The following is a 14,200-nucleotide window of genomic DNA, read 5'->3' on the forward strand; positions in this document are numbered from 1 at the left end:
TCCTCAAGTAAATCATAATCTAGGAGAGCAGAAAAGGGAAATCAACAGAGATCACCATCTGGTTCCATAAGAGAGTATGCACAGGATGTCACAAGAACATGCAAGAGAGTTGAGTTAACGCTCCTCGTTTATCACAGGTTTGGATGAGGCCAGCAGTCAGAGTTTATAAGCTGGACATTTTATAGGTCGAGATCCTGATGTCTGGTGAGGTTAAAAGCCTGCATGATGGCATCACTGTGGTGCTAGGTTTAGGAGGCCCCCTGGGGAGGGCATGGACAGAAGGTGGAGAGATGGCAGGGGCAGTGACCCAGCCAGGCCCTGCAGCAGCAATTGGAAGAGAAAGTCCCAGGAGAACCTCAGACCTGCTCCTTCCCAGCCCCCATCTGTCAGCGTTCATCTCTGCCTTTGCCTCCAATCTGCCCATTCCCACCTCCATTAGGAAATGCATCTTTTACACAAAACTGTTTTCCCCAGCCACATGGTGGAGATAAATAATATAGTTATACCTGGTTAAATAAGGGAGGGGAAGAGAAGAATTAAGACATATTGGCGAGAGGGCAGACAGCAGAAGCAAGAAGAACTACAATCCTGCAGCCTGTGGAACAAAAACGACATTCACAGAAAGATAGACAAGATGAAAAGGCAGAGGGCTATGTACCAGATGAAGGAACAAGATAAAACCCCAGAAAAACGACTAAATGAAACGGAGATAGGAAATCTTCCAGAAAGAGAATTGAGAAAAATGATACTGAAGATGATCCAGGACTTTGGAAAAAGAATGGAGGCAAAGATCGAGTAGATGCAAGAAATGTTTAACAAAGATCTAGAAGAATTAAAGAACAAACAAACAGAGATGAACAATACAATAACTGAAATGAAAACTACACTAGAAGGAATCAATAGCAGAATAACTGAGGCAGAAGAACAGATAAGTGACCTGGAAGACAGAATGGTGGAATTCACTGCTGCAGAACAGAATAAAGAAAAAAGAATGAAAAGAAATGAAGACAGCCTAAGAGACCTCTGGGACAACATTAAACGCAACAACATTCGTGTTATAGGGGTCCCAGAAGGAGAAGAGAGAGAGAAAGGACCTGAGAAAATATTCGAACAGAATATAGTTGAAAAATTCCCTAAGATGGGAAAGGAAATAGCCACCCAAGTCCAGGAATCGCAGAGAGTCCCATACAGGATAAACCCAAGGAGAAACACACCGAGACACATAGCAATCAATATGGCAAAAATTAAAGACAAAGAAAAATTATGGAAAGCAGCAAGGGAAAAATGACAAGTAACATACAAGGGAACACCCATAAGGTTAACAGTTGATTTCTCAGCAGAAACTCTACAAGCCAAAAGGGAGTGGCATGATACACTTAAAGTCATGAAAGGGAAGAACCTACAACCAAGATTACTCTACCCGGAAAGGATCTCATTCAGATTTGAAGGAGAAATCAAAACCTTTACAGACAAGCAAAAGCTAAGAGAATTCAGCACCACCAAACTAGCTCTACAACAAATGCTAAAGGAACTTCTCTAAGTGGGAAACACAAGAGAAGAGAAGGACCTACAAAAACAAACCCAAGACAATTAAGAAAATGGTCATAAGAACATACATATTGATAATTACCTTAAACGTGAATGGATTAAATGCTCCAACCAAAAGACACAGGCTTGCTGAATGGATACAAAAACAAGACCCCGTATATATGCTGTCTCCAAGAGACCCACTTCAGACCTAGGGACACATACACACTGAAAGTGAGGGGATGGAAAAAGATATTCCATGCAAATGGAAATCAAAAGAAAGCTGGAGTAGCAAAACTCATATCAGATACAATAGACTTTAAAATAAAGAACGTTAGAAGAGACAAGGAAGGACACTACATAGTGATCAAGGGATCAATCCAAGAAGAAGATATAATAATTATAAATATATATGCACCCAACATAGGAGCACGTCAATACATAAGGCAACTGCTAACAGCTATAAAAGAGGAAATCGACAGTAACACAATAATAGTGGGGGACTTTAACACCTCACTTACACCAATAGACAGATCATCCAAACACAAAAGTAATAAGGAAACACAAGCTTTAAATGACACAACAGACCAGATAGATTTAATTGATATTTATAGGACATTGCATCCAAGAAGAGCAGATTATACTTTCTTCTCAAGTATGCACGGAACATTCTCCAGGATAGATCATATCTTGGGTCACAAAATAAACCTCAGTAAATTTAAGAAAATTGAAATCATATCCAGCATCTTGTCTGACCACAATGCTATGAGATTAGAAATCAATTACAGGGAAAAAAACGTAAAAAACACAAACACATGGAGGCTAAACAATACGTCACTAAATAACCAAGAGATCACTGAAGAAATCAAAGAGGAAATCAAAAAACACCTAGAGACAAATGACAATGAAAACACGACGATCCAAAACCTATGGGATGCAGCAAAAGCAGTTTTAAGAGGGAAGTTTATAGCTATACAAGCTTACCTAAAGAAACAAGAAAAATCTCAAATAAACAATCTAACCTTACACCTAAAGGAACTAGAGAAAGAAGAACAAACAAAACCCAAAGTTAGCAGAAGGAAAGAAATCATCAATGTCAGAGCAGAAATAAATGAAATAGAAACAAAGAAAACAATAGCAAAGATCAATAAAACTAAAAGCTGTTTCTTTGAGAAGATAAACAAAATGGATAAAGCATTAGCCAGAATGATCAAGAAAACGAGGGAGAGGACTCAAGTCAATAAAATCAGAAAGGAAAAAGGAGAAGTTACAACAGACACCTCAGAAATACAAAGCATCCTAAGAGACTACTACAAACAAGTCTATGCCAATAAAATGGACAACCTGGAAGAAATGGACAAATTCTTAGAAATGTATAAGCTTCCAAGACTGAACCAGGAAGAAATAGAAAATATGAACAGACCAATCACAAGGAATGAAATTGAAACTGTGATTGAAAATCTTCCAACAAACAAAAGTCCAGGACCAGATGGCTTCACAGGTGAATTCTATCAAACATTTAGAGAAGAGCTAAAACCCATCCTTCTCAAACTCTTCCAAAAAACTGCAGAGGAAGGAACACTCCCAAACTCATTCTATGAGGCCACCATCACCCTGATACCAAAACCAGACAAAGATACTACAAAAGAAGAAAATTACACACTAATATCACTGATGAATATACATGCAGAAATCCTCAACAAAATACTAGCAAACAGAATCCAACAACACATTAAAAGGATCATACACCATCATCAAGTGGGATTTATCCCAGGGATGCAAGGATTCTTCAATATATGCAAATCAATCAATGTGATACACCATATTAACAAATTGAAGAATAAAAACCATATGATCATCTCAATAGATGCAGAAAAAGCTTTTGACAAAATTCAACACCCATTTATGATAAAAACTCTCCAGAAAGTGGGCATAGAGGGAACCTACTTCAACATAATAAAGGCCATATATGACATACCCACAGCAAACATCATTCTCAATGGTGAAAAACTGAAAGCATTTCCTCTAAGATCAGGAACAAGACAAGGATGTCCACTCTCACCACTATTATTCAACATAGTTTTGGGAGTCCTAGCCATGGCAATCAGAGAAGAAAAAGAAATAAAAGGAATACAAATTGGAAAAGAAGAAGTAAAACTGTCACTGTTTGCAGATGACATGATGCTATACATAGAGAATTCTAAAGATGCCACCAGAAAACTACTAGAGCTAATCAATGAATCTGCTAAAGTTGCAGGATACAAATTTAATGCACACAAATCTCTTGCATTCCTATACACTAATGATGAGAAATCTGAAAGAGAAATTAAGGAAACACTCCCATTTACCATTGCAACAAAAAGAATAAAATGCCTAGGAATAAACCTACCTAGGGAGACAAAAGACGTGTATGAAGAAAACTATAAGACACTGATGAAAGAAATTAAAGATGATACCAACAGATGGAGAGAGATACCATGTTCTCAGATTGGAAGAATCAATATTGTGAAAATGACTATACTACCCAAATCAATCTACAGATTCAATGCAATCCCTATCAAATTACTAATGGCATTTTTTACAGAACTAGAACAAAAAATCTTAAAATTTTTATGGAGACACAAAAGACCCCAAATAGCCAAAGCAGTCTTGAAGGGAAAAAACGGAGCTGGAGGAATCAGACTCCCTGACTTCAGACTATACTACAAAGCTACAGTAATCAAGACAATATGGTACTGGCACAAAAACAGAAACATAGATCAATGGAACAAGATAGAAAGCCCAGAGATAAACCGACGCACCTATGGTCAACTAATCTATGATAAAGGAGGCAAGGATATACAATGGAGAAAAGACAGTCTCTTCAATAAGTGGTGCTGGGAAAACTGGACAGCTACATGTAAAGGAATGAAATTAGAACACTCCCTAACACCATACACAAAAATAAACTCAAAATGGATTAGAGACCTAAATGTAAGACCGGGCACTATAAAACTCTTAGAGGAAAACATAGGAAGAACACTCTTTGACATAAATCACAGCAAGATCTTTTTTGATCCACCTCCTAGAGAAATGGAAATAAAAACAAAAATAAACAAATGGGACCTAGTGAAACTTAAAAGCTTTTGCACAGCAAAGAAAACCATAAACAAGATGAAAAGACAACCCTCAGAATGGGAGAAAATATTTGCAAATGAATCAACGGATAAAGGATTAATCTCCAAAATATATAAACAGCTCATGCAGCTCAGTATTAAAAAAAACAAACAACCCAATCCAAAAATGGGCAGAAGACCTAAATAGACATTTCTCCAAAGAAGACATACAGATGGCCAAGATGCACATGAAAAGCTGCTCAACATCACTAATTGTTAGGGAAATGCAAATCAAAACTACAATGAGGTATCACCTCACACCAGTTAGAATGGGCATCATCAGAAAATCTACAAACAACAAATGCTGGAGAGGGTGTGGAGAAAAGCAAACCCTCTTGCACTGTTGGTGGGAATGTAAATTGATACAGCCACTATGGAGAACAGTATGGAGGTTCCTTAAAAAACTAAAAGAAGAATTACCATATGACCCAGCAATCCCACTACTGGGCATATATCCAGAGAAAACCATAATTCAAAAAGACACATGCACCCCAATGTTCATTGCAGCACTATTTACAATAGCCAGGACATGGAAGCAACCTAAATACCCATCAACAGACCAATGGATAAAGAACAGGTGGTACATATATACAATGGAATATTACTCAGCCATAAAAAGGAACGAAATTGGGTCATTTGTAGAGACGTGGATGCATCTAGAGACTGTCATACAGAGTGAAGTAAGTCAGAAAGAGAAAAACAAATATTGTATATTAACGCATATATGTGGAACCTAGAAAATGGTACAGATGAACTTGTTTGCAGAGCAGAAATTGAGACACAGAAGTAGAGAAAAAAACGTATGGACACCAAGGGTGGAAAGCGGCAGGGGGTTGGGGGTGGTAGTGTGATGAATTGGGCGATTGGGATTGACACGTATACAGTGATGTGTATAAAATTGATGACTAATAAGGACCTGCTGTATAAAAAAGTAAATAAAATTAAATTTTTTTAAAAAAGAGATATTGGCAAGAGAGAAGAGCATATCATTTCAGATTAGATTTGAAAATAGATGGAGGGTTGATGGAATTGATTCTCATTACCCCTAGCTATTCTCTCCTGAACCATTTTCCTCCCTCCTTGTTGCATTTTTTTGCCTGTTTTTCTTTGTCATTTAGCTTTCGCTATGCACCCTTGGTTTCTTTGTGGGTTTGCTGTTTCTTTTCTTTTTTCCTTTTTAAAAAAAAATTACATCCAAACAGTCAATGAGTTTTTCTCCCCGCCCCTCTCCGCCATTCCACAAACTGATGCAGAAGGAAGACAGGGTCTTTCACCAGTGCCTACTTATGTGCAAGGCACTAAGCTCGGAGCTTTCATTCACTGCCTTGGTAGCCCTCATGAGAAACCCACATGGATACAGTAGGTAAAAGAATGCCCATTTTTCACCTGAGATATCTGAGGCCCCAAAGGGTGACTGGCTTTCCCAAGATCTTCCATCTAAGTAAGTGGCAGAGCATGAATTCAAGCTCTGGTTTCCTGATTCCAAATCCAGTGTTTTCTGGATTAGGGCTGAGAAAAGGAGTAAATAGACTGAGGGCTCAAGTCCACACTGCAGATGTGATAAAAGTACCCAGGCAGGCATCCACCTGGGTGAGTCAGATGCTCTGTCTATACATCTCGTCTTATAAAGTCATTTGCCAGGGTTAAGTGGTGTGCCCTTTGTTTTTTAAGATGCAAATCTCCCCTGGGAGAGAGGAATAGGAAGCATTCTGTCTTACAGTGAGTGAAGTTTTAGGACCACTTTGCTCCTTCCTATATTTCACTGGGTGACCTTTCACAAGTTAAGTTCACCTCTCTAAGCTTCACTTGCCTCACATGGAAAATGGGAATCATGAAAGCAACGCCTTGTGATCTTGTGAGAATTAAGGGAGATAAAGTGTTTGGAGGAGCCAGCCCAGCATTTAGCGTATGCACATTCCCTGTCAGTCGTCTGCCTTCTCTTTACTCTTTTTCTAACTCGCCACTGGCAAGACAAGAACAATCAGGTTGTTTTGAGAGCAGTGGAGGATGACACGGTATCAAATATAGAGAAAAAGGAGGCAGAGGTCACAGAGATAAAACTTCCCGTTTCACTTGGAGTCTTCAAGACCCTTCTGTCTGGTTCCCAGTGCCCTCCACACTTTTTAAGTCACTCCTATTGGCTCTGACCTGGAATCATGGAAAATCACAACAGGAAAAGAGTGCAAAGGTATGGTGATCAATGATCTACTCTACCACTGTACTGACTGGGAACATGAGGACCAGAGAGAGATAGCAATTTGCCCAAAGACACACAGCTTCACAATCCAGTGCCATTCATGGATTACAGGAGTGCCAGAAACAAGGATTTACCACAGAGGTGGGGGGGGGGGGGAGACATAGATGTACAGGGACCAGCACAGAGGTGAGATGTGGAACCTCTCTGATGCCTAAAAGGGATTTTGCAGCAACGGGGGAGTGTGTAGAATTCCCTCATAACCCCAGGTCTCCCTCAGCCCCTCCTGAAGATGCCACCGGGAAGGCTCCTTATGTCTGTTGCTGAGTCTGACTTGTCAACCTCCAGCACCTTCACCTCAGCCCACAGGGTTCCACGTGTGAGTGTCACATGCTTGGATTGCGACCTGACAGGTCACAAAATGTGATGAGTCAGGAGAGCATGGCACCGTGCAGTGCTGTGGGTGCTGAGAGAGGAAAAATGACACCTTAAAACCCAGCAACGAGCAGATGAAGAGAGTGAACACACCTGCCACTGACTACCAGCTATTTGCAGCAAGGGGTGAGGGGCTGGACCAGGAGGAGTATCTTCACATGATGGATTCATTCCAGGGCCATACTCTGGACTAAGCCCATTGCCTCTGTGCTCCAAGCCACAGCCCACAGGCCCCAAGCACAGCCCGACCTCCCAGTCTTGGTTCATGCTGCCTCCTTCCTGGGACGCTCTAATGTCTTCTTCTGCGCACAGACATTACCTACCCTGCAAAACCCAGCTGAACCGACCCCTCTGAAGAGCCCTCCCCAAAATGCCCTCTCCCTCCTCTGAGCTCTGAACTCCTCTGCCGAGTTTCTACTCCCTCTCATGATTCACCAACCTCACCTGTCCATGATTCTCATTTCCTTTGCTAGATCATGAGATCCCTTTGAGCCAGGAATCCCTATTATCTCCTCTGACTCCCTCATGGTAGCTCAGCAGTTTTTGCAATAACAGCTGCTTGATAAATACAGGCTGATACAAGATTAAAATAGAGGTCCAAGAGGGTGAGACTCCCTGGTCCAATTCACAGATGGTAATGTTAAGGCACAGTGGGTGCCAGAGGTACTTAGAGAGATGGAGACCCAGAAGTAGAAGGAACCGGGTAAAGTCTCTTATCCTAAGAGCATATGGGTCCACCTGTCCCCCACCCTCGCCCCCATCACACTCTATAGCCCTTGCAGCATCTATCAAAACAGGACCAACCTGGATCCTATGGCATTTGAAGGTCAAATCATGACAAGGGACCCTCCTGTGCCTTGTCTGTGTCTCCAGTTGTGTCACTCCCTCCCTGTCTCCCTGCCTTTAAAGGCATACCTCCATGCTCTTGTTCACACTGTTCTCTCTCCCTAGGCTGTTCTTCTCACTGTTTTTTTGCTTGCGTAATCTTCAGAATTCAGCTGTAAGTAAACTAAACCATCAACAGTTCTTCTCCTCCTCACCTCTACACCAGTGTAATGTGACAGTGCAGATCTCCACTCCTCCCATCAAGAGACGAGTCTGCTTCTTCTCCCTTTGAATCAGAGTCAGCTACATGACTTTCTTTGGCCAAAGGGGCAACGCCAAAAATGACACAAGCAGGGACTTGAAAAGTGTTTGTGAACCAGGGTCTTGCTTTTTCTTGCTGCTCTTGAAAACTCTGAAACGTCCATGACAAGAAGCCCGGGCTAGCCTGCTGAATGATGAGAAACACGGTCCATTTGCCCACAGCACCCCAGACAAAGCCTGCTGCTAACCACCAGACACGCAGGAGAATCCATCCCAGATCATCCGGCTCCCAGCAGAACTGCCAGCTGACCACAAGAACATGAGAGAGCCCGGAGGATATCTTCCAATACCAGCAGAAGAAGTGCCCAGCTAAGCTCAGCCTAAAGTACCAGCCCACAAAATTATGAGCTTAAAAACTGCTCTAAGCACTAAGTTTCGGGGGTGTTTGCTGCACAGCAGTAGCTAACCGGAAGAACAACTCAGATGTCTCCTCCTTCGTGCAGCCTCTCTCCCTCCAGAGCTGCATTGGGGCCCCTGCTCTCTGCCTCCTTTCACTGCTGTGCTTATCACATTGTATTATAATTATCAATTTAGTTATTTCACAGTTCACCTACCCTCTGTTCCCCAAGTCTCCCAGCTTCTTTAAGAAGCCTTAGACTCCCTTACTGCCTGGTGTCTCCCTAAAACCTAGCTCAGAAGAGGTGATCAGTGGTGGGCACGTGTAGAACAGAACAAATGGATTCTGAAAACTTCCTAGAGCTCGGGATCCTACCATATCCCCCCAGCCTCTCCTCCTCCTAATCAAAATCTCCGTGGCCCTGATTTGAAAGAGTGAGTAGGTATTGACTGGCTCTGACTGCATAGCTTCGGGAGCATAATCTGCCTCTATATTCCTTAAATAAGCCCCGTGCCTGTTCGGTGTGTTCATAGCAGCCTTGATTGTAATTCAGCCTTTACTCCATTACTCTTATTTATAACGCGGCAGAGCACAGAGCCCCGGGCCGTGGGCGGAATGATCACAGGATCCTTTTGACTTGCAATTCCACACCATTCAGTCCAATTTAAACCTGCTACAGATGGTGCCCTGTGGCAGGAAAGGGAGGATAAGAGGATGCCAGGCTGGGGCTGGGGAAGGTGAAAGGACCCTCTTGATTTTTTTGACTACGTCACAGCAGAAGGAGAAAAAGGCTCAGGATGTCCAATATCCTTCTGGACCAGGACAGTGAAGCCTTAATGATGGCAAATCATGGACTTCTCCGACAGGCTCAGGCCCAAGGACTCCTGTGACCGTTGCTGGACACCTTTTTATTTGATTTAAATTCCAGACTCCCCGGTGAGTGGACAGAATGTGGTTCCCATATTGCCAGGCTAGCAGTCAGGAAAGACGAATTCCACTCTCATCTTGCCTCTGTGACCCTAGGTGAGACCTCAGCCTCCTCATCTGTCAAATGGGAGGACTGATCCCTCCCCCTGACTCCTTCACTAGAAGACTGGAATAAGTAAAGGGAGAAATTCATGAGAAGATACTTTGAATAAAATGTTGTCTGTGCCAAATTCATAGTTATGATTAATACTATTCAACCTGATGGAAGATGTCTGGAAAACTGAAACCAAGAGGCTCAATGAGAAAGGCCACAATTCCTTCCCATGTGTTAATACCCCAGCTCCCTAATACAGCACAGGGGCAGGGCTTGGTCTCTGAAACCAGCCACCTAGGTTCTCACCCCTGCCACTCTCTTTATTTGTTGAGTAACCTTGCAGAAGTCACCTAACTTCCCAAGGTCTCATTTTCCTCATAAACTGGGGGGAATAATGTCATAATAATCACTGGAGTGTGAGTTCCAGGAAGGCACAGACCGTACTGTCTTCTTCATCCCTGTATCCCAGTGCCTAGAACAGCGCCTGCTATAACGTAGCCACTTACCCTGAAAGAATGGAATGACTGACACTATGAAGTGCTTACGATGTGCTAAAGCTCTGTTCCTAGCTGTTTGCACGTTTCATCTCATTTCATCCTCCCAACATCGCTATGGCTTACAGATCATAATAAATCCACATGTGTGCAGCGTTGAGATAACGTGTCAGCACAAGACCTGGCACCAGCACTTGCTCAATGAGGTCTGTAACAGAATGTGCTGCTTCTCCCACCAACTCTTCTGTGCTACACAGATTCATTGTTTTTATGCCAGTTAATGTGGAGTTTGGGGATTGCTTGCTCTGAAGCTCCAGGGCTTGTCTTTGATTGTAAATTTCTGGAGAATAAGAATCACATCTGTCCAATTACCCCTTCAGGGCACTGTGGTTACCACCTGGAATATCCTCGGGCCATGGGATTAGGAACAGTGATCTCTGAAGTGTCACACCTCCCCCACCCTCACACCACCTGCCGGCTCCACTTCCGGAACCACAGAAACTACACTTAGACTGAGCCAACACAGCCCACTCAGCCTTTGCCATGCCAGGCCCTGTGCTGGAGTTTTCAGGCATCATTTTCCTGAATCTCCACTTCTCATTTAGAGTCAAGAAAACTGAAACTCAGAGAGGACAGGGTGTGGTCCCAGATTACCTAGTAAATCAGGGATTGGGTCGGCAAGAATCCAGCCTCTTGACCTCAAGGACAGACTCTTATACTCCATCTGCCAGATTCTAACTGGACTCCTGGCTCCACCAATGACCTGCTTCCCTTTCCGAACCTCACTTTTCTCACCTGTAAAATGGGAACAGCCATGCCATCTTCAGAGGCTGTTCAGAGGATTTACTAGAGAATGTCACTAGTGGGAAAGGTTCTTGGACCCTATTCTGTATCTTAATGCTATCAGAGAACATAGAGAACCATGTCTCCCACTTCACGGTCTGCATGGGGACTCTCATCCACAGGCGTCAGTTCTATCGCATGATAGTTACAAATGGAAACTGGGAGCAGAGGGCCCCCCCAACATGGTGTCCCATGCACTCATCCCATACACCTTCCTGACAGGCTTTTTATCTTTTCTGAATTTTGCTCTTTAATGACCACTTGGTGGTTTAACTCCTACCACCATCATCACCACCCAGGTTCTTGTCCAGAGAGTGATGTGGAATACACGAGAAAAAACCATGTTACCAGAATGCTCTTGTGACTGGCAGGTGTGTGCCCATCACAGGGGCAACCAGGCAGTGTGCTGGCACTGGAAGTGAGGACAAAGTTAGAGAAATCATCTCTAGAGAATATATAAGGGAATTAGCCCAGGGGAGTTATAGGTAAGCAGGAAGTCAGGTTTGCACAAGCTCAAAGTACCTGCAGAGACGCCCAGCAGGTGAGCATACACATTCATCTGTCTGTGCTCCCAAAGTACGGCTGTGCTCACAGACACGTGCACCTCCTCACGAATGTCTGCATCAGTGTACTTCCTGGAAGCATCCACATCTCCTTGCACACACAAATACACGTGTTCACACGCAGTCATTTTCTCATGCACATGCATGAATACACAGATCGAAGCATTTATGTACGATACAGACACCAGTGCTACAGAATATGTGTGGTTGCATGTAGACTCGCATGTACATCTTTCAAAACTGCTCCCTTCCTTACACTAGCATCGTGAGTAGCTGTGCGTGCACGCACATCCATGCATCCCCCGACACACGTAAACACGGGTCTCCATGTACATATCCACATACATATGTGGACACTGACAACACAGCAACCACAGGCGTATGCAGGATCCTCACACATGCACACTCTCACCGTGTGTTCACCCCATTTGCACACTGCCGTGCATGCTCTATCCTGCATATCCAAACTCACATGTATGTGCACTGGTATCTTTACACGTAGGTGCAGATGGCCGCAGTCATGGGTAGAAATTCACAAATGTGCTCAGGCGTGCACACACCTACAGCTAGGACTACATCCAGCCTAAGGATATACCTGGGCACTCATTTATGTCCTCATATAACCGACATCAGGAAAAGCCCCTCTCTGCCCTAGGAATATCTCTGGATCTGTCCTCCAAGAGGCCTGGTTTTGTACTCAAGGAGGAAGACCAAATCCTCTCCCCCATAGTCTCTGAAAGCTGTTTCCTCTTTCCTAGCATGACTGACAGGCCATCGTGGAGTCTCTGTTCCCTGCCTGCCCATCCACTTAATGCTCTCTGATTCTGTTATGGGGGGGAAAAAAATTCCTATTTCAGCCCACAGGCTGATGTCCTTGAAAGAGAAAGACTCACATGAGGCAGAAAGAGACCCGCTGATGCCGGGCCCCCGGCGGCCCTGGTGACACTCCTGTGAGGCTCTGACTCCATGTACTGTGCAGGCAGCTTGGCTGGCGAGCCAGAGCCAGTGCTCTGGACGCAGGGGCTGGAGAGTCCGGAGCAGAAATAACGTGCTCCTAATCCTCCCCACGCTCTTCTGACGGCCACACACGATGCTCAGCGTCGTCACACAGTGAATTCAGTTGATCCTCAGGACATTCTCCAGGGAGCTACAAGCAAGCCCATTTTACAGAGAGACTGAGCTTCCAAGAGGTGAAGGCACGTGCTAAGGTGCTACGGCAGGAGTGGAAATGTGAACTTGGCTCCTCTCGCCCCAGAGCACTTTCTGGACTCAGGGGAACCTGGAGGGACGCTGGCCAGCCCTGGGTTCCTGCCTGGCCTCTGGAATCTTCCTGGCTTCAGGTGCACCTTCAGGAGTTTCCTTCCAGAGCAGAGCACTCAGTGCACGGCAGAGGTGCTTCCCAGCCAACAGGGAACTGGATGAGAAGATGAGCAAGGAGAGTACGTTTGGGGGGATAAAGGAAGGGAAGCAGTCAGGAAGGAGAACAGGACAGTGTTGGGAAGAGAGGGAGGAAGTGAAGATGGCAACGAAGGGAAACAGCTGAAGAGGTGGTAGAGTCCATCTTTCATCTAATAATGTGCGCTGAGCCCCTTCCTGCTGCTGAGTCCCGCGAGAGGTGCCGGCGGGATTTTCCACTGGGGAACTCCCAGACTAGCGGGGCCAAGGTCTGTTTCATCTTAAAGCTGGACCAGATTTTTTTTTTTTAACATCTTTATTGGAGTATAATTGCTTTACAATGTTCTGTTAGTTGCTACTGTATAACAAAGTGAATCAGCTATACATATACATATATCCCCACATCCCCTCCCTCTTGCGTCTCCCTGCCACCCTCCCTACCCCACCCCTCTAGCTGGTCACAAAGCACCAAGCTGATCTCCCTGTGCTATGCGGCTGCTTCCCACTAGCTATCTATTTTACATTTGGTAGTGTATATATGTCCATGCCACTCTCTCACTTCGTCCCAGCTTACCCTTCCCCCTCCCTGTGTCCTCAAGTCCATTATCTAGTAGGTCTGCGTCTTTATTCCCATCTTGCCCCTAGGTTCTTCATGACCTTTTTTTTTTTTTCCTTAGATTCCATATATATGTATTAGCATACGGTATTTGTTTTTCTCTTTCTGACTTACTTCACTCTGTATGACAGACTCTAGGTTCATCCACCTCACTAAAAATAACTCAGTTTCATTTCTTTTTATGGCTGAGTAATATTCCATTGTATATATGTGCCACACCTTCTTTATCCATTCATCTGTCGATGGACACTTAGGTTGCTTCCTTGTCCTGGCTATTGTAAATAGACCTGCAATGAACATTGTGGTGCGTGACTCTTTTTGAATTATGGTTTTCTCAGGGTATATGGCCAGTAGTGGGATTGTTGGGTCATATGGTAGTTCTATTTTTAGTTTTTTAAAGAAGGTCCCTACTGTTCTCCATAGTGGTTGTATCAATTTACATTCCCACCAACAGTACAAGAGGGTTCCCTTTTC

The 14,200-nt window shown here is 43.9% G+C and overlaps 1 protein-coding gene across 2 annotated transcripts in view; it reads right to left on the reverse strand.

Moving 5' to 3' along the window:
• The window catches only part of ASTN2 (astrotactin 2), a 902,613-nt gene that overhangs the window by 770,627 nt on the left and 117,786 nt on the right, over positions 1 to 14,200 (reverse strand). The gene's annotated exons all lie outside the window — the stretch shown is intronic.

This window comes from Balaenoptera musculus, chromosome 6 (assembly GCF_009873245.2).
Source record: "Balaenoptera musculus isolate JJ_BM4_2016_0621 chromosome 6, mBalMus1.pri.v3, whole genome shotgun sequence".
Lineage (NCBI taxonomy): Eukaryota > Metazoa > Chordata > Mammalia > Artiodactyla > Balaenopteridae > Balaenoptera > Balaenoptera musculus.